The 20,160-nt window shown below is 43.4% G+C and overlaps 1 pseudogene across 1 annotated transcript; it reads left to right on the top strand.

The window, feature by feature from the left end:
* Positions 1-2,202: 2,202 nt before the first annotated feature.
* Positions 2,203-12,657, top strand: LOC308270951 (large ribosomal subunit protein uL6-like; annotated as a pseudogene). Its single transcript has 2 exons — positions 2,203-2,263; positions 12,035-12,657. The product of its transcript is annotated as a large ribosomal subunit protein uL6-like (transcript).
* The last annotated feature ends 7,503 nt before the right edge of the window (positions 12,658-20,160 follow it).

Here is a 20,160-nt window from a genome sequence, read left to right as displayed (position 1 = left end):
CTGGGGTGAGGGGATCTGATATCTATGGGGCCCGGTGAGTTCCTAACTCTGATGGTGTAGTTGGGCTTTAGACTATTACTGATGTTATTACACAACCCAAGCACCTCTCAAAAATGAACATAAGGTATCTTCATAGATTGCAATGTGATATAGCAGTTAAAACAATGAAATAATTCTATGTATATACATTCTCTATATCTCAAAACATTTTACTAAAAAGGGCAGATTTCAAAATTACATAAAATGGTATAGTGTCCACATATATATATATATATATATTTTTGCAGGTCTGGGGATGGAACCCAGGGGCATTTGACCTCCGAGCTACACCCCCTGCCCAATTTTTTATTCCTTATTTTGAAACCGGGTCTCACTGAGTTGCAGAGGGCCTCACTAAGTAGCTGAGGCTGCCTGTGAACCACGATCTTCCGGTCTCAGCCTCCCAAATGCTGGGATTACAAGTGTGCGCCACCACGCCCAGCATATAAAGTTTAAAAACATAAGAGTTATATATTATTTACATAGATAGTAGAAATATAAAAACATGAACTTGAAGAACAAAATGCATACATTTATTTTGTGTGAGCAGTGGGAATGAAACAGAAAAATGAGATGACAATTTTATTTCTCATGTTTTATTTTTGTGATGTGAATATTTATCAAATTGAGGAGTATAATAAAATGCTAATTTTTAAAGATGTTATATATGGTTCATATGAAGTATTAACTGACAAAAAAATGTTTTTTTTTTTTGGTGGTACTGGGGATGGAACCCAGAGGCTTTCTACCTCCGGGCTATATTCCCAGACCTATTTTATACTTTACTTGGAAACAGGGTCTCACTAAGTTGCTGAGAGCCTCACTAAGTAGCTGAGGCTGGCTTCGAATCTATGCAATCCTCCTGTCTCAGCCTCCCGAGTGCTTGGATTACAAGCATGCACCACCACGCCCAGCTTAACTGACAAAATTTAATGTCTCTTTTTCAGTTACTTTTCTCATATTTATATATTAAATAAGTTTTTCACATTTATGAAACATCATACAAATAAAACTGCTTTGGAATCTCAGGGGTTTGCTGGAGTGAAGATGAAAAATAGTTTTCCAGGTGCTTGAGGTATTTGGTGCCAAAGGTTGTATTTCCTCAAACCCAAGCTTTAGTTTTGAATTTTAAAATAAGCATTCTCTTCTCATACATACTGTGCAAATCATCCACTTGCAGTCATTTGAAACATGGCTTGTATCCTTAAATCTCATGAGAACGATCGGTCTAACAAAACGTTAAAAAGGCTTAAATTTCTCACAAATAATTTTATTTACCTTACCATTTCCAGAAATTCTCCAAATGCATATACAAATAGCTATATCAGTATGAGTTGGAAAGTAATGCTGGACCCTGTTGGTGTCCTACTGGCTAAGGCAAACGATGGGGCACAGTTTGCTACTGTTCTCTGTATCTCTGATTTTTCTATACCTTTAATCTCTTGCTCACAACAACACTAGGAAATGCAGCAAAAAAGTTCAACCCTCCTCTGCCACTTCTTGCTTTTCCTTCCAAGTCCTCACTAACCTTCAAGGCTCAAGTTATAAAGTCTTCTTAGAGCTTTCTACTCCCAGCAAGAAGGAAGACAAACACCTTTCCCATGACCTTTGAACCTCTAATGACCAGTGCAGGCACTTAATCATACCTCAAATATTGCTAAACTTTGCAAATCAATTATAGCAATGCTAACCAGAATAGAAGCTATTTCTAATATTCCAACTGTGAAATCTTATGAAAATAGAATGAGAGTAAAAAAAGAAAACAATGATGGCATTTGTGAGAAATTAGCAGAAGTTACTATCTGGCTAACTTTGAATGTTTCTGATGTGGATCACAGAATTTAAGGTATAAAAATTGGTATAGAGAAATCTCATGGCAGGGGCATGCTGAGGCCAGCCAACAGTAACCTTTTGTAACAAGGGACCAATCAGATTCATACACAGTTCATGTTAACCCAATCACCCTCAATCGAGATAACCATGCTGAGGGGTTTGACATGGGGTCCCAGTCTTGAGGGGATGAGGAAGTCACTTGTGGAGGTCAGCTCAGCCAATGTTTGAGGTGTCCATGGCTGTCCAAGAGGCTCCAGCAGATGTTTATCTGGGACAGCTTGACAGCTTTAAGTCTGTAAGAAACAAAACTCATAATACAGTTTAGCAGACATGGCCCAGAGAGTTGAAGCCATGTCACCCATGAGGAACCATATCAATCGAGCTACTGACAGTTGGCTCTGAGAATGCTGACTTCAGGCAGCTGTGATGAACTTTTTTTTGTCTAATACCTATTTATACATTTGGGAAGCACAAATATAGTATTACAGTTACACAAGAGTTAACCTAGTGAAACCATAGAAGAGATAACCGCAGAAAACAGACAATAGAAAACACAGGAAATTATCTTAATAGACCCTCACTGTAAACCTTTTGAATAATTTAAAAATATAACCATCTTTATCACATGCAATTTTTTTTAGCCCTAGGCAACAATTAAACAACATAAGAATATACTGATGCAAAGTATACTGGCCAGGAAAATAAAAATTTTATCTCACCAAGATGTTAACCAATCATTTTCACCAAAGTAATTTGGATAAACTGGAAATAAATACTAGCGTGCAAATTTAAGAGACACTTTTAAACTTATCCTGATCGTGTTCTTGGTTCTTTTGAATAATATTCTTAAATCCTTTAAAGGCTCACAGAAATAGTGTTCATAGGGCTTGTCAGCATCTGGAAGCTTACTCCTGAATTTAGGGCCTTATTCCTGCAAAGTCTCCAAAGGGACAGGCTTAATTTTAGGCATATGAATCCAGAAATTGTGTCCCTGTGGCTAAAAGGCTCCAGGAGTGCTAAGAACTTGGAGAGGACTCTTCCACTTTGGGAGAAGCTGATTCAGAGGAGAATCCCATTTTAGGTTTTGCATAAGACAATCACTTGATAGTACTTTTGCCACATAAGTTAATGAGTATGCTTAACCAGGTCCCCAAAGTGTTTAGAGGAGGTAGCCTTCAGCATTACCTCCTGAAGGCTCACTAATTGATAGCCTGATTTCTGAGTTTCCTCACTTATGAAGTTGCTTTCATCAGCAACTCATTTCACATCAGGATTAGAGGCTGGTCATCATGATCAGGCCTGCTAGCATATAAAAGTGGACTAAACTACCTTTTTACAGGTATAAGACATTACAAATTTGGCCTTTGGGTGCTGTCAACCCCAGGTATAACATAGGTTTCTTTAGAAAAGAACTCAGGAGAGACAAAGCAGCAGAGAACTAAGCCCTGTTATCTAAAAAAATTAAAATCAATAGAGTCACCCAGGTCTCTTTATTGCAATATCTAGCTGGTTACAGGGCTGATTAGAGGAGGCCTCACCAATCCTTGGGCATCCTCAGTCTTTGAGGTCAGCCATGATGGGAGCAGATGACCTCACTTTCCTTCAGAGGAGAGGGCAACATGCTTTATGTTTCCTCTTGGTAGAGATGGCACCGTCCAGGTGCAGATGGACTCCATTCAGGGCAGTCCTTGATACAATGCCCAGGTGCTTTGCATAATGGCAGGTGCCAGGACTCCAGCTCCTTTCTTTCTCTATAGAATATGCCTTTGGTATATCAGAGGGGCTAGGGACTTATTACCCAATATGAGGGCTATTAAATGGGCTTGTCCCTGTGTCTGCATTTGCCTCCTTGGGTACTTTATTATTTCATCTATCTCATCTATGTTGAGAAACACCAAAGGCCAAACTTAAAAGCTGATTAATGGGAGTCTGGACACAACAGGATATACATCTTATTTTTGTTAGAGCAAATGTAATAGCCAGGTTTTGAAATCTATTAGTATATCCATCAGGGTTTTCTGAAAATTGACTCTTTTACACTAGCCTAGCTCTGGTAGTCCATTGACCTATTTTTACTGAACTACACTGGTAACTGTAACTGAGTCTATGTAAACCAATAGTATTGACAAAAATCAGATCAGCATTAACAATAAAAAATAAACTTGTTACCTGACAAATGATTGTATTTTTACTTATACGGTAATAAGACACTTACTCAGTCAGGACAAAACAAATTTAAACTGTTGAGGTGGGACAGTAAAACCATACCAGTATGAGATGTAGCCATGGGTTCTTGTTCTGAGCTATTTTTAGAAGAATAGCCCGAACTCTTCTGCTGTAAGAACTCTTCTGCTGTAATTTTTATTCTTACAAAGGCAGAAAAATAAAAGGGACAGGAAGGACTGCTTTTGAGGGGCAGTGGAGTGACTTGAAAATAAGTCACAGAAGTTTTGAACATAGAAAACAGTTTTTATAAGGATTCATAATCTTTTCCCCATCCTGCTTAGCCAATCATCTTTTCCTTTCTCCCTGACCTACCCCAGGCCCAGGCCACCAATTATCTCCACAGTGTTAGCCTTTTTTGTTAGATTGATGACCAAGATGTGTTACTTGGTTAACGAGGTCAGGGGTTACATAGCATGTGCCCACTTCAGAGGAGGCTTGTACCATCCACCCACGTCCTTGGGAAGTTTTCAGCCTTTTTTATATCTCTATCTGCTAGAAATTATGTTGGAAACTTGTCTTTAAAGTATGGAGGCTTTGGGCCATAACTCTTTTGTGTACTTGAAAATTGATATAGGTTCTCTTAACCTTAAACTAAGCTACAGGCCAGACCCCTGGAGAAACTGGGCCCAGTAAGACCCTGGGTCCTGGGCATGGGTCGCGAGGAGCATGCCGGAACCCAGAACAGCCAGGCACGGGTCGCGGGACTCTGGGCCCTGGGCCGGACTGTGCATAGCACGCCAGATCCCTGGAGAAACTGGACCCAGTAAGACCCTGGGTCCCAGGCAGAGGTCACGCGGGGCATGCCGGACCCCGGAACAGCTGGGGCCTGGATCGCGGGACCCTGGGCCCCAGGCCCCGGGCACCAGGCAGGACCACGCGTAGCAAGCCAGACCCCTGGAGAAACTGGGCCCAGTAAGACCCTGGGTCCAGGACAGGGGTCGCACGGGGCACGCTGGACCCAGGAACAGTCAGGGCCTGGGTCGCAGGACTCTGGGCCCCAGGCAGAGTAGTGTGGAGCACGCTGGACCCATGGGGAAACCGGGCCAGGTCACAGTGCTACTGAGTGCCTGATCCCACTACCTCCTCAAACCACACATACTGTCTTCTCTTATTTAAAAAAAGAAAGGAAAAGAAAAAAGAAAAATATCAGAGAGGGGTTAAGAAGGCCGTGGCAGATGCCAGAATACTGGAGATGCAGACAAAACTTTTCCAAATGAACTGGAACTTATGGAAAAATTCCCCGTGAAGGAGGACTGCTGTTTCTCTATATTGTTAAGAATCTTGGACATCACCTGTAAGTAGAGAGTTTAGCAGAGACCAAGGAGAAAGGCGGTGTTGAAAATGTTCTCCGTGATGGCGGTGGAGACTTGTATTCAGGAGAAGCAGAAATTGGATCCTACCAACCTTATTTTTTTGGAGAAATTACACCAAATGTCGAATGCTACTGTTGCACATGCTTAGGAACACTGGACAACATTCCGAGTGGAAAAAGAGCTTGGGTAAGATTTGAAATGGTGGAGGCAGTGGCAATGGCAGTGGCCAGTACTCAGGGGAGGCAGAGATCTGACGCATTACACCTGGAACCTTTGAAATAATAACCCCAGGGGCAGAATGCTACCACCACACACCCTCGAGAATGTGGGACAATTGGTTTGGTGAAGAGGGTGCTCGTATTGGAGCCAGCGGAGGGGTGAAGCCGGCGATGGACACAGCAAAGCTGGGAATGGAACCTGCCGTGAGGCAAGGCCGGCGCTGGAGTCTCCGAGGCCAGGATAAGAGCCTGCTGAGGGGTTAGGCCGGTGCTGGGGCCAGTGAGGCCGGGATCGGAGCCTGCTGAGGGGTTAGGCCAGTGCCGGGTCCAAGGGCTGGCATCAGAGCCTGCCGTGAGTCAAGGCCACTACTGGGGCCTCCGAGGCCAGGATCAGAGCCTGCTGAGAGGTTAGGCCGATGCCAGAGCCAGGGCCAACATCAGAGCCTGCTGTGAGGCAAGGCTGGTGCTGGGGCCTCCGAGGCCAGGATAAGAGCCTGCCGAGGGGTTAGGCCGGTGCCGGGGCTAATGGCCAGCATCAGAGCCTGCCGTGAGGCAAGGCTGGTGCTGGGGCCTCTGAGGTTGGGATCAGAGCCTGCAGAGGGGTTAGGCCGGTGCTGGGGCCAGCGAGGCCAGCATCGGAGCCTGCCGTGAGGCAAGGCTGGTGCTGGGGCCTCCGAGGCCAGGATAAGAGCCTGCTGAGGGTTTAGGCTGGTGCCGGCACCAATGGCTGGCATCGGAGCCTGCCGTGAGTCAAGGCTGCTACTGGGGCCTCTGAGGCCGGAATCGGAGCCTGCCAATGGGTTAGGCTGATGCTGAGGCCATCGGCCAGCATCGGAGCCTGCCGTGAGGCAAGGCCGGTGCTGGGGCCTCCGAGACCTGAATCAGAGCCTGCCGAGGGGATAGGCCGGGGCCAGGGCCAGTGAGGCTGGGACTGGAGCCTGCCATGAGGCAAAGCTGGTGCCGGGGCCTTCCAGGCTGGGATCAGAGCCTGCCGAGGGGTTAGACCGGTGCTGGGGCCAGTGAGGATGACATCAGAGCCTGCTGTGAGGCAAGGCCAGTGCTGGGGCCTCCGAGGCCGGGATAAGAGCCTGGGAAGGGGTTAGACGAGTGCAGGGGCCAGCGTGGCTGGGATCGGAGCCTGTGGCGAGGCAAGGCCGGTGCTGGGGCCTTCGAGGCTGGGATCGGAGCCTGCTGAGGGGTTAGGCCGATGCTGGTCATTGGCCCTGGCATAGGAGCCTGCCAGGAGGCAAGGCCGCTACTAGGGCCTCTGAAGTCTGGATTGGAGCCTGCCGAGGGGTTAGGCTGATGCCGGGGCCAGTGGCCAGCAGTGGAGCCTGCCGCGAGTTAAGGCCAGTGCCAGGGCCTCCAAGGCCTGGATCGGAGCCTGCCGAGGGGTTAGGCTGATGCCTGGGCCGACAGCCGGTATCGGATCCTGCCGTGAGGCAAGGCCATTACTGGGGCCTCCAAGGCCGGGATAGGAGCCTGCCAAGGGGTTAGGCCAGTGTCGGGGCCAGTGGCTGGCATCGGAGCCTGCAGTGAGGCAAGGATGCTACTGGGGCCTCCGAGGCCGGGATCGCAGCCTGCCGAGGGGTTAGGCTGATGTTGGGGCTAGCGAGGCTGGTATCAAAGCCTGTCGTGAGACAAGGCCGGAGCTGAGGCCTCTGAGGCCGGGATCAGAGCCATCCAAAGGGTTAGGCTGGTGCCGGGGCCATCGGCCGACATCAGAGCCTTCCGTGAGGCAAGGTCGCTACTGAGGCCACCGAGGCTGGTATCGGAGCCTGCCTTGAGGCTAGGTTGGTGCTGGGACCAGCGAGGCTGGGATTGGAGCCAGCTGAGGGGTTAGGTCGGTGTCGGGGCCAGCGAAACCAGAATCAGGGCTTCCCATCAGGCAAGGCTGCTGCTTGAGCCAGCGTGGTCTGGATCAGTCCACCGGGTAGCCAGGCCACTACTGGGGCCGTCAAGAGTGGGATCAGTACTTGCAACACAGCATGCACAGAGAAATATCACAGAAAATAAAAATCAGATGCTTCCCCTAAGCGGCAATAACTAGGAGGAAAGGGGCAACAGGAAGAGGTCGAGCTATAGAAAGGGCCCTACAGTGAAGCAACTAAGGTGACCAATCAGAGGGTATGGAGTAGGGGAGGATGAAGCTTCTTTAAAACGGAGGAGGTACATAAACAAATGTATCAAAGTTAATCACCAAATAAGCATGGGATCGAGGGAGGGGGAGGGAATGGGATGGTCTAATTGGATGATGTGTGCTGGATGAGGTCTAATTGGATGATGTGTGCTTGTGTATCCTCTCAAGTCTTGTATTCCAATGTGATATATGATTACAATGCACCAATAAAAAAAACTAAGCTACAATAAGAATTTAGTATTTAATATTTCATGTTTAGCTGGGCGAACAGCTAACTTTAGCTGACTGAGGTCAGTATTGGCTGCAGCTCTTGGCTGACAGCTTAGAGGCCATGAAAAGGATTTTATTGTTTTGCCTAAGTATGAAAGCTTATTCTTATTAGCAATTAACACAGCTCTTATTATCTATATAGGTTCAATCCCCCTCATAAACCAGGTCTTAATGCTGAATTTTTGGATCAAAATGACAAAAATCTTATTGGTCAGCTCATGTACAAATATAAAACCCATACACTTTTAACTTATAAACTCTTGTCATTTAGATGAATCTAGATACATAGCACATTTAGCTCTCAGATACATCTATGGCCACAAGTATATATTTTATATTTGGCTATTGATGTTTAGCTCTTATTTAGACAGTTTATTTACATTTACCTAACTCTATCCATTTTAATAGTCAGTAGCTTAGCCTGTATTAATCATCAACAAGAGCTGTACTAACTACTACAAGAACAAGCCTTCACACCTAGGCAAAAGAAAATCCTCTTTAAGCTGTCAGCCAAGAGCTGCAGCCAATATTGACCTCTGTCAGAAAAAAGCTGGCTGTTAGCCCAGCTGAACACCAAATGTTATAAATACGAACACCTGCACTTAGAAGTTAATTACCAATTACACAAAAGGGTTATAACCCAAACCTCCATACTCCAGAGGACTACATCCCTGTACTTTCTTTTAGAGATAGAAAAAGGCTGAAAACTCACCAAGGACACAAGTGGACAGTACATGCCCCAAACTTCAAAGCAGGCATTCACCATGTAACCCTGACCAGGACCACTTTTTATTTATTTATGTATTTATTTACTTATTTATTTTGCAGGTCTGAGGATGGAACTCGGGGGCATTTGACCTCTGAACGCCACCCCAGCCCTATTTTTTATTCTTTATTTTGAACAGGGTTTCACTAATTTGCAGAGGGCCTCACTGAGTAGCTAAGGCTGTCTGGGAACCACAATCCTCCGGTCTCAGCCTCCTGAATGGTAGGATTACATGGCCAAATAGTATAAGGTTAAAGTGTCTGTTTATGGCCCAGAGGCTGGACAGCTGGTATTAACTGCCTGGACCTAGTCTGATAAAAATGAGACTCCCAAGCCGGGCATGGTGGCGCACAATTGTAATCTGTGCTTGGGAGGCTGAGACAGGAGGCTCACACAGGTTTGAAGCCAGCCTCAACTACTTAGTGAAGCTCTCAGCAACTTAGTGAGACGCTGTTTCCAAATAAAATATAAAATAGGCCTGGGAGTATAACTGGGAGGTAGAAAAGCCCCTGGGTTCCATCGTCAGTACCACAAAAAAAGAAAAATAATGAGACTCCCAGCCAGGCATGGTTACACACCCAGTACTTGGGAGGCTGAGACAGGAGGATTGTAGGTTCACAGCCAGCCTGAGCTACTTAATGAGGTCCTCTGCAGCTAAGAGAAACCCTGTTTCAAAATAAAGAAAATATATAGGGCTGGGAGTATAGCTCAGAGATAGAATACCCCTGGGTTCAATCCCCAGTGCCACACACACACACACACACACACACACACACACACGCACACAGACTCACTCTCCTACTTATCAGCCTCTGGAGTTTTGTCTCTGCAGCATCCAGCTTTCAAAGCCCAGACAAGCCCCATCCCAACTCAGTGGAAGAGACTGATTCAAAGCACTAGGGTAACCAGCCCTGTGTGTGCTTCTCTGGCAGATGACATACTACAAGACAAATGGGGAAACAGCTAAACAGAGACCAGATCCCCGGGGGTCCCAAACAGAAGCCAGGAGGCTGGGGACACCTCCCGAGCCTCTGGAGGCCAAGGTTACCAATTGCGTCCAATCAACCTTGATCCCTCCCAAACAAGTCGACTCACCAGATATGTCCCTCCAGAGGGTACCAGACCTTCTACCAACGTTGGACTGGTGAGGGAGGCAGGATGCCTAACACCCTCCTCCTTCGGGGCTGGAAGAAACCTCCCAGCAGCTGCCCCGAAGGGGAGTTTGTTCAGCTCTCCTGCTCCGAATCATCATCCAAGGTCTGAGTGGGGTCTGTTTCAGAGTATTACAAAACCTAACAGGAGGCCAGAACAAGTGGATTTGGGTGGTGTCAGAGAGCAAGGCTGAGGACTGTCTTCTCAGGAACTCCCCTCTACCCCCTTGGCCACGAGTAGGCAAAATTTGGTTCCCACTGAGAACTTCTCTCAAAAATCTCACTGGGGCTTCCAAATGGTGTATGCAGGTTTAGTGAGAAATGAGAGACTCATAAGTCCAAGGGAATGTGCCAATTGAATCCTTTATTAGCTGGCCAGCGGCGGTACCCTTACTCTAGGAATCTGACTGGAGGGGCGCGCCAAGGAGGCCAGTCAACAGTGAACTTTTATAATAACAAGGGACCAATCAGATTCATACACATTTCATGTTAACCCAATCAACATGCGAGCTATTGCAAGCAAGCCAAATACAGAAGCCAATAAGCCATTAGTGGGGGCTAGGGCTAGGGCGTGAACACACAGCTGAGAGCCATATATGGTGATTACTGGGGCCAACCAGAATGTTGTGGTTAGCTAGATAACAAAAACCAAATGTTTTAAACCTTGCGCAATCAACTCTATAGTTACAAAATGGCAGAGAAAACAAAATGAAATTACTTCAAAATGACTGGAAGATTTAGCCAGAGCAATGAGACAACAGAAAGAAATTTAAAGCATTTAGATAGGAAGGAAAAAAGTCAAGTTGTCTGTGCTTGCAGATAATATGGTTCAATATACAGAAAAGCCTAAAGACTCCACCAAAAGACTTTTAAAATTAATAAAAAAAACTTAGTAAGGAAAAACACACCAAATTAACCTATAAAAATCACTAGCACTTTTATGTACCAGTAATGAGATTTCTGAGAAAGAAATCATGAACTCAATCCTATTCACAATAACAAAAAATAATTACAAATAAATAAAGTGCCTGGGAATAAATTTAACCAAGGATCCCAAAAACCTCTATGATAAAACTTCAAAACACTGATAATCCTAGTACTTGGGAGGCTGAAACAGGATAAATGCAGGTTCTATGCCAACTTCAGCAACTCAGTGAGGCCCTTGGAAACATAGCAAGACACTGTTTCAAAATTAAAAAAAAAATAGTCAGGTGTGGTGGCGCACGCTTGTAATCCCCGTGCTTGGGAGGCAGAGACCGGCGGATGGACCCTGTTTCAAATATATATATTTGGTCTGGGAGTGTATCCCGGAGGTAGAAGGGCTGCATCCCCAGTACCACCAAAATAATAATAATAATAATAATAATAATAATAATAACAACAACAACAACAATAATAATAATAATAAAAATTAAAAATAGGGTTAAAGTGTAGCTTGGTGGTAGAATGTCCCTGGGTTCAATCCCCAGTACCATATAACAAGCAAAACAAAAAGAACACTGATAATGTTGGCATGGTGGTGCACACTTGTAATCCCAGTACATGGGGCAGAGACAGGAGGATTGCAGGTTCTCAGCCTGTGAACTGTGATCCTCCGGTTTCAGGCTCCCGAATGCTGAGATCACAAGCGAGCGCCACCACGCCCAGCTTAGTCAAGTCAATCTTGAACATGAAAGCTAAAGACAGCATGAGACCTGGTTTCAAAGCATACTAACCAGCTTTAAAACCAAACACAGGATGGACTGGCATAAAGACAGACACATGGAACAATGAAACACATAGAAAACTCAAAAGTAAATCCATGTATCTGCAACTAATATATTCTCAACAAAGTTTCCCAAAAAACACAGCATAGAAAGGATGGCCTCTTTAATAAATGTTCCTGGAAAAAATTGAATATCTATATGCACAAGATGAAAATTCAACCTCCATCTCTCATGCTGTACAAAAAAGTCAACTCAAAATGGATCAAACATTTAAATGTAAGACCTGAAATTATGAAAACCCTAGTATAAAACATAGAAGAAACACTTCAAGATAATATAGGCGATCAACTTTTTAAAAACTGACCCCAAAAGAAAAAAAAAGTGGAGCTTTTGCCACATCTACTGTGAGAAAGAAGACCATTCTCAGCAATCCAACTGTTGATATTCCTGAAAATGTTGATATAACTCTGAAGGGACACACAGTTACTGTTATTGTGAAGGCCCCTAGAGGAACCCTGTGGAGGGGATCGCATCAATGTAGAACTCAGTCTCCTTTGAAGGAAAAAGATAAGGATCTGTGTTAACCAATGGTGGGGAAATAGGAAGGAGATGGCTCCTGTTTGCACTATCTGTAGTCATGTGCAGAACATGACCAAAGGTGTTGCAATGGTCTTCATTACAAGATGAGGTCTGTGGATGCTCACTTTCCCATCAACATTTTTACTCAGGAGAATGGGTCTCTTGTTGGAATCTGGAATTTATTAGGTGAAAAATGCATCCATAGAGTTCCAATGAGGACAGGTATAGCTTGTTGGTAATCTCAAGCCCAGAAAAGATGAGTTAATCCTTGAGGGAAATTATATTGGACTTGTCTCAAATTCAGCTGCTTTAATTCAGCAAGCCACAACAGTTAAAAACAAGGATATAAAAAATTTGGAGGTGGTATCTATGTTTCTGAAAAGGAACAGTTTAGCAGGCTGATGAATGAGATCTAAAAGTTATCCAGGTACAGAAACAAGATCCTGATTATAAGACCCATGTATGATATTTTGGAGATGAAATAAAAGACTTGTATTGGTTAAAAAAGTGAAAATAGACAAATGAGATTATTTCAAACTGAGAAGCTTCTGCACATCAAAGAAGAGACAACTGGCAGAACGGAGAAAACATTATGACCTATTTATTGAACAAATGATTGACATCATCTAGGATATATAAGAACCTCAAAACTGAAAGAAAAAAATAAACAATCTGATTTTCTCTTTTAATGCGTGAATGATCTGCACAGATTGTTCTCAAAAGCATAATTACAAATGGCCAACAAATATATTTTAAAAGGCTTAATATAATCACCATTAGCGAAATGAAAAACCTCAACGAGATACTGCCTCATTCCATCTAGAATTGCTTTTATTGAAAAGAAAAAAAGAGATGACAAATGATGGTGAGGATCTGAGGAAAGAGAACTCTTAACTTTGTTGGTAAGGAAAATTAATACAGCCATTTTGAAAAATAGGGTGGAGATTTCCCAAAAAATTTAAAGGTCAATTAAAAACCTAAAGGTAAATCTAAAATATAAAATCTAAAGATAGCTCCAGCCGGGCGTGGTGGCGCACACTTGTAATCCCCACGCTTGGGAGGCAGAGACAGGAGGATCGTGTAGGTTCGAAGCCAGCCGTGTGCGCTGGCTTAAGAGATGCACGCGCTGGCTTAGGAGACCCTGTTTCCAAATAAAAAATGTAAAAATAGGTCTGGGAGTATAGTCTGGAGGTAGAAGGGCTTCCAGGAACCCCAGTACCACCAAATAAAAAAAAAGATAGCTCCATATGAGGCAACTATCCCACTTCTGCATATGTATCCAAAGGAAATTAAACCAGCACACCTAAGAGATACTTGCATCGCCGGGATATTGAGGTACTATTCACAATACCTTGGGTATGGCATAAGCCTTAGTGCCATATGATGAATGCGTCTGTAAATAAAATGTGGCATGTGCACACAATGGAATATTGTTCGGCTGTAAAGATGAATAAAGTCCTGTGTCTTGCAAAAAATGGATAGAACTGGAGAACATCGCATTCAGTGAAATAAAGTAGACAGAATTACTCACACTGCCTTAGGCACTTTAAAAAGGTGAGATGAATGTATAATGATCTTTACTAGCAGTTGAGGGGAGTGTGTAGGAGATATAAAGGGAGATTGGATAACAGGTACCAAAACAGTCAGGCAAAGGGAATTGGCTATGGTGTTTCACAATGCAATGTACTGACCGCAGTTCATGATAACCTGTCATATATGTTGTGAAGACCTAGAAGAGAGAAGCCTGAGGACTCTAAACAGAAGGACAGGACAAGGACCTGCTGATTAACCTGATGTGATCACTGCACATTGCATACATGTGTTAAATGTCACACTGTGCTTCATTAAGACGTACTATTATTGTATGCTTGTCAGATTTTCAAATATTATGCAAATCTGGGTGTACACCTCAGTGAATTTGCCTAAGTTAAGGAACTCAGATAAGTACACAGTATTTAAGTGAGCACCTTGCAAGTCAATAAATCACAAAAGGTAGGCATTATTATCACTTCTAGCACCCTAAGTCACCCCTGCCTGTTTTGAATCTTACACATAGCTCATCATGCATCATCTATGATTTTAGTCAAGCTTCTTTGCTAAAAATATGTCAGTGAGATTCATTCAAGTTGTTGAATATGGCAGTTTGATCATTTTCCTTTTATAGTCTTCCATTATATGTATTTCTGACAGTTTGTTCTATTTTGGTAAACATTAAGGTTTTTCCAAGATTTATATATAACAAAGAATATTGCTATGAAAATGCATCTGTGTGTGTTTGTCCTCATATATAAATCTGTGTTGGATATATGTCTAGCTGTAATATTGGTGGATCACAGAGAATGCATATTTCATCTCAAAGGAAGACACTTTTCTACAGTCATTGTAGCAATTTACACTGTGTGAGAGTTCTAGTCTCTCCACATCTTCACCAGTTTCTATGATAAAGGGAAGTCTTCCAAGGTTATCCTGAAAACTGGATCTCACTATCCTCCATCATTTAAACATCAATAAAAACTTTAGAATAAGCTTCTACTTTTCAGAAAATAAAAGTTGATAAGATTTGAATTGTAATTAAGTCTAGAGATATATTTCAAAACTGATATCTTTACACAATTCAGTTTTCCATTTTATTGGGTATTCCCTTATCTCAAAAAATGTCTTATAATGATCTGTGCAGCAGCCTTACTCCCATCTTTAACCATCTCTCCCCAGGAAGAATAAGTGACAAAAAAGAAACTACACATGCACCTCAGTTTTTCAGAAACCTCCAATTCATAGAAAGACTCAGTTTCCCCTCTGTGCCAAGAACCTTGAGGAAATATGCACCCCATGAAAGCCCATCTGTGAGGATCAGGACTGATTTGCCCAATGCCTGTGAACAGCACTGGCACATCATAGAAACTGAAAGGCACTGTTCAATGCATGAGTGACTGGACAGTGCTGTTGCATCATTTCTCATAGACTCTTTCTCCCAGGGTGCCATTCTTACCAGCGTGAGCTTCTTGGGAATAAGAAGCAGAGTGTGTGTCACTTGGTAGGTCCTTAGCAAATATCATGAAGAGTCTGATAATGGTTAGGTATAGTCCAATCATAGAACATGTTGCATTCTGAAAGTGCATTCCAATGCCGGCCTTTTGGTGTACAGAACCTGTCTAGGTTTATTCTCCTATAAGCAGTTCCTTTGTCAAATTTTATAGAAGAAGCACATCTTAGAATTTTCTCTCAGTATGTTTCCACCAGACCCATGTGCAAAGATCGACCCGAGGTCTAATGAGACCTGGAGAAGAGAGGAAGGGTCAGGACTGATGTGCTCAGATGTGGCACCAGAGGATGTGAAGGGTGTCCTGGTGACAGATGTAAGTCAAATGAGCTGAGCACCAGTCTCCTGACCCCTCTGCTCACCCCACCTTTAACTCTGCACATTGGCCATACCAGAACCCCACTGCTGAAGGCCCTGCCCTGCTGCCTTGCCCAGCTGCAGGTTTGGGTGCAGGTGGCATGTGCCTGAGGCGTGCTGTATGGTGCCAACGTAGGTGGCTGAGTCTTCAGGCTGCAAAGTTGCGGTGTATAAGCTGCTTCCATTTCAGTGACATAGCTCTTAGTCTTCCCCTCTGGTTCCCATCTCCAGCTGAATACACGGTGAATAGGTGTTTGAGACTCACCCCTGAATCCTGCCTGTACCACTTCAGTCTGTAAACCACCACTGACAGAGTAAGGTGCACCATGGATGTGTCATCCCCCCTTGGGGTCTCAGGGAAGCAGGACGCTGCTCTCCCTGGTTTTCTTCTTTCACCCCTGTTGAGAAAGACAGCAACAGACACAACGGGTACATTTTTAGTTAAAATTGTCATAATTTGGGGCATAAATTACTAACAAGAAAAAAGCCAAATAAGTCCAAAATACATCCCATTTGTTCCCTGGGATTTCAATGAATGTCCTTTAACACACTTTCACTCACAGCCAAGATGAAGCCAATATATAATTGGTAGATTCCTGGGTCATCTCCACCCTGATACTTTGTTCCAATGCCTAAAAAGCTGCAGAAATTATGTGACCCACACCTCCACCAAAAAAAAAAAAAAAGAAAGAAAAGAAGAGAAAATAAAATAAAATAAAAAGGTCTTCCTGTCTTGGTTTTTTTTCTTTTTTAAATACAGAAAACTACAGGGCCTTTCTGTATCTGCCAGCCAATCAGAGATGAGCTCCTCTTGTGTGAATGACTGTCATTTGGTGACTGCAAATACAACCATTAAAGAACTGTTCCTATGATGGGTGTGCACCTCTTCACCCGGTGCAGCCTGGCAATGGGAGGGAATCTCTACATCTACGTGGTAGATTTTTTTTAACTTTTATTTTGTAAGCCTCTGGAACATGGTCATCAAAACTCTCCTCTTTTTTCCCATTTTACTAATCTATTCATAGAAGTCTCACCTTCTCTGAACAAGTCTATTACCAGCAATTATATAACAGGTAGGAAAGAAAGAGAGAAATTGGATAGAAATTCTCTTCAGAAAGCAAAAATAACTTTGTCTGATAAGCCGAGGGAAAAAAAAAAAAACAAAACCACAGTAAAAGGTCACCCATAAGGGTATCCAAGAATAGAATCTTAAGAATGCATATTAAAATATGCTTTTAAAAATGCATATTAGAAAATGGACTTTTGTGAGACACTGGATTAGATATTAAGGTGCTGGGGATAAACAGAAATCCTTAGAGGGAAGGATGAGATATGATTATACATTTCAGACACTCATCCAAGGGCATTTATTTTCAGAGTGCTTTAGAATGTCCCTATATTAAAAGCAAACTACAGAAAAAAATCCTGATATCAAAAATTTAAAAATTGTAGATAGAATTTCCATCCCCAGTTTCAGGTTGTGATTTGACTGCAGGTGCCTGGGGAGCTCTGAGCTCTTGCTGCACAGACCTAAGTGATGAGTCCCGGGCAGCTGTGATGTGCAGGAGGAGATATGTTTGTCCTTCTTAGTCAGGAGGAAATGAGTCTTTGGTCTTGTTTCTTCATCGTATTTGAAAGAACAAGCTCTTGCTCATACCAACAGAAGTGAAAGGCGCTGATTGTATAGGTTCAGGGGCAACAGAACCGTCTCTCTCCTCAACATCTAGAAAAGAATGCTGTTGCATGTCCTCTCCTCTGCTCAGACCTGTGAAAAATGAAAAGCAGGACATGATTGTCAGATCAGCATTCTCAGAGTTTGCAGTTTTATCCTTTGGTAGTCTTGGGCAATCTGGGAAAAGTCAGGCTCCTCCTCAGATTTACTACGAATATTGCTAGACACTTTTTGAGTTATGTGAGAGGGTTATGTACATTTGAAAGATTTTATCTGAGAAAATGTCAGGGTATTTGAGAGGTATTCTATTTCCTTCATTGGCTATTACCTAAACCACTTTGCTTTCATTTAGACGTTGCTATAGTAATTATCATATGCAACCCTAATGTTACGGCATCTGTCTTGAATGACTCCTGGGGCACTCAGCAGACACAGCTGGAGAAAACTGCAACCATGTACAGCTGGGGAAGATCTGAAACTGCCCTGTGTTTCCTGTGCTGATTAAGAGTTTTCTAACTTCCTGCTCCTACTACATCAGAGCTGCTCACAGTCTCAGGAAATCCTTGTTCTTAGAGCATATAAATCTATTACTTTTTAAATGTGTGGAAGTTTAAGAGATAGCAATTAAGCATAGCATGGTAGCCCACATCTGTAACTCCAGTATTTGGGAGGCTGAGACAAGATGATCACAGGTTCTAAGCCAGCCTTAGCAACTTAGTGAGATCCTGTCTTGAAATAAAAAATATAACGTTCTGAGGTGTAGGTCAAAGGTAGAATGTCTCTGGGTTCAATCCCCAGTACAAAATAGGGAGAGGAAGAGAGAAAGAGAGAAATTTTCAAGCTATAAGAATTCCAACAGGCTTGAAGGAAAAGAAGGAGACAGGTTTGGCAGACTGAGGAGATGGGAAGTTTGCACTTGAATGGTCCAACACAAGGGGGAAAGCATATGGATTTCAAGTGAGGTAGGCAACCTTGGCTCCAAAATCAAGGACACTACAGGGGACCCATCTACAGATGAGCAGGTGAAAACACTTGAGGAAGAAAATATACTTCACACACAAATTTTGTTTTTTCCATCCTCACAGTGCAGACTGACAGCACAGAGAACTTCTTCAGCCTGTCTCTCTTTAGCTGATTTGATCTCTTCCGACTCAGCTCTGAGTCTATGGCTCCCATGGATTCCTCTGGTCTCCTAGCTCAAGTCCTCAGAAGCCCACCTGTTCTACATTTTCAACAATAAAGGAGGATTTTCATCCATTTTCTCCCCCCTGCCTGGGTGTAAATGTGAATCAAATGTTAAAAGATTTACACTATTACCTCTCCACCCCACTCCAGAGAGACATCCTGCGGGCACCACTTGCCTTGTGGTCACATGGAATTGTGAGGATCTGGGTTCCTTGTGTTGGATTTAGCATCTGTCTCTCTACAGAATCACAGCTCTTCTTAGAAAGCTACTTAGGGTGATTCCTAGTGCATCCTCTCTAATCCGGAGGCCCACTCACTTTCCCTTGGTGGCCACTGGGAAGGCAGATCTAAGTGCTGTCTTCAGGGAGTCAAAAATAGCTTAGGTAACACAGGGAAATAACGAAGGTACAGTCGAGGGGGCTTGCCTTGCTAGCAGCCTCAGTCAGGCCGTGGTCTGGTTGGTCAGTATCTTGGGACAGGTTGTGCAGAGTCTTGTTGGCATCCAGGAAATCACTGTTGCTCAGGGGACAGTTTCCATCTATTTCTAGGATGTTTACCTAATGGACGTATGACCTTGGAAAACTGAGGGAAAGAACAATTCAGAAAATAATATATAAGAGAGAAAGACTAATAGAGCTAGTTAGGTCAGTTAGGATCCTTCTTTATGGGGACAACCTGCTCTGAGACCTCCAGACCCAGGTTCCTCCTTTATTCCACCAAGGGAGGCTGTGTTGCTTTCTGTGGAAACAATGCTCATATCAGGACAAGCATGGTAGAGAGAAATGACTGAAGTGGGACAATAGTAACAATACTCTGGAGTGAGAGGAAGATTAGAGATGGGACATATGGTACACTCAACATCTATGGGTTTTTTTTGTTTGTTTGTTTGTTTGTTTTTGGTGGTACTGGGAGTGGAACCCAGAGGCTTTCTATCTCTGGGCTATACTCCCAGACCTTTTTTATATTTTATTTGGAAACAGGGTCTCATTAAGTTGCTGAAAGCCTCACTAAGTAGCTGAGGCTGCCTTCGAACCCATGCGATTCTCCTGTCTTAGCCTCCCAAGCGCGGGGATTACAAGCATGCGCCACCACGCCCGGCTCAACATCTATGTTAATGATGCCTTCATTGTATGCTACTAAGCAGAAATCCAACAGGAACACGCTATCAACTCTAACACTTTTTCTCAGACATAAAGTAATGAAGATTTTATTTTTTCCTTTTGCTTTCCTGGGATTTCTGAGTTTTCTACAACTAAGATTTCTTTAATAATCAAAATAAATTGGAAGGTTGAGACAGGAGGATCGTGGTTCGTGGACAGCATCAGCTACTTAGCGAGCGAGGTCCTTTGCAATTCAGTGAGACCTTGTTTCAAAAATAAAGAATAAAAAATAGCTGGAGGTGTAATTTGGAGGTAAAATGCCCGTGAGTCTCATCCCCAGTACCAAAAAAAATTTCAAAAGAAAATTATTTGAAAAATTTTGGTCACTCATTCTTCTCCTGTGGTAATTAACTAAACAGAATATTGAAATGGGACTGTAACAGAAAAGCCCATTGGAATTTTTGGACAGCACATGGAGGTCCTGCGATAAGATAGAATTCACAGTTTCTGTTGAGGGTTGATTTCAGTCTCTATGCAGGGAAGGAAGGAGAGAGAAGGCTCTACT

The sequence above is a fragment of the Muscardinus avellanarius genome, assembly GCF_963383645.1.
Source record: "Muscardinus avellanarius genome assembly, chromosome: 12".
NCBI lineage: Eukaryota > Metazoa > Chordata > Mammalia > Rodentia > Gliridae > Muscardinus > Muscardinus avellanarius.
The sequence above is the reverse complement of the archived record's forward strand: the minus strand, read 5'-3'. Positions and strand labels throughout refer to the sequence as shown.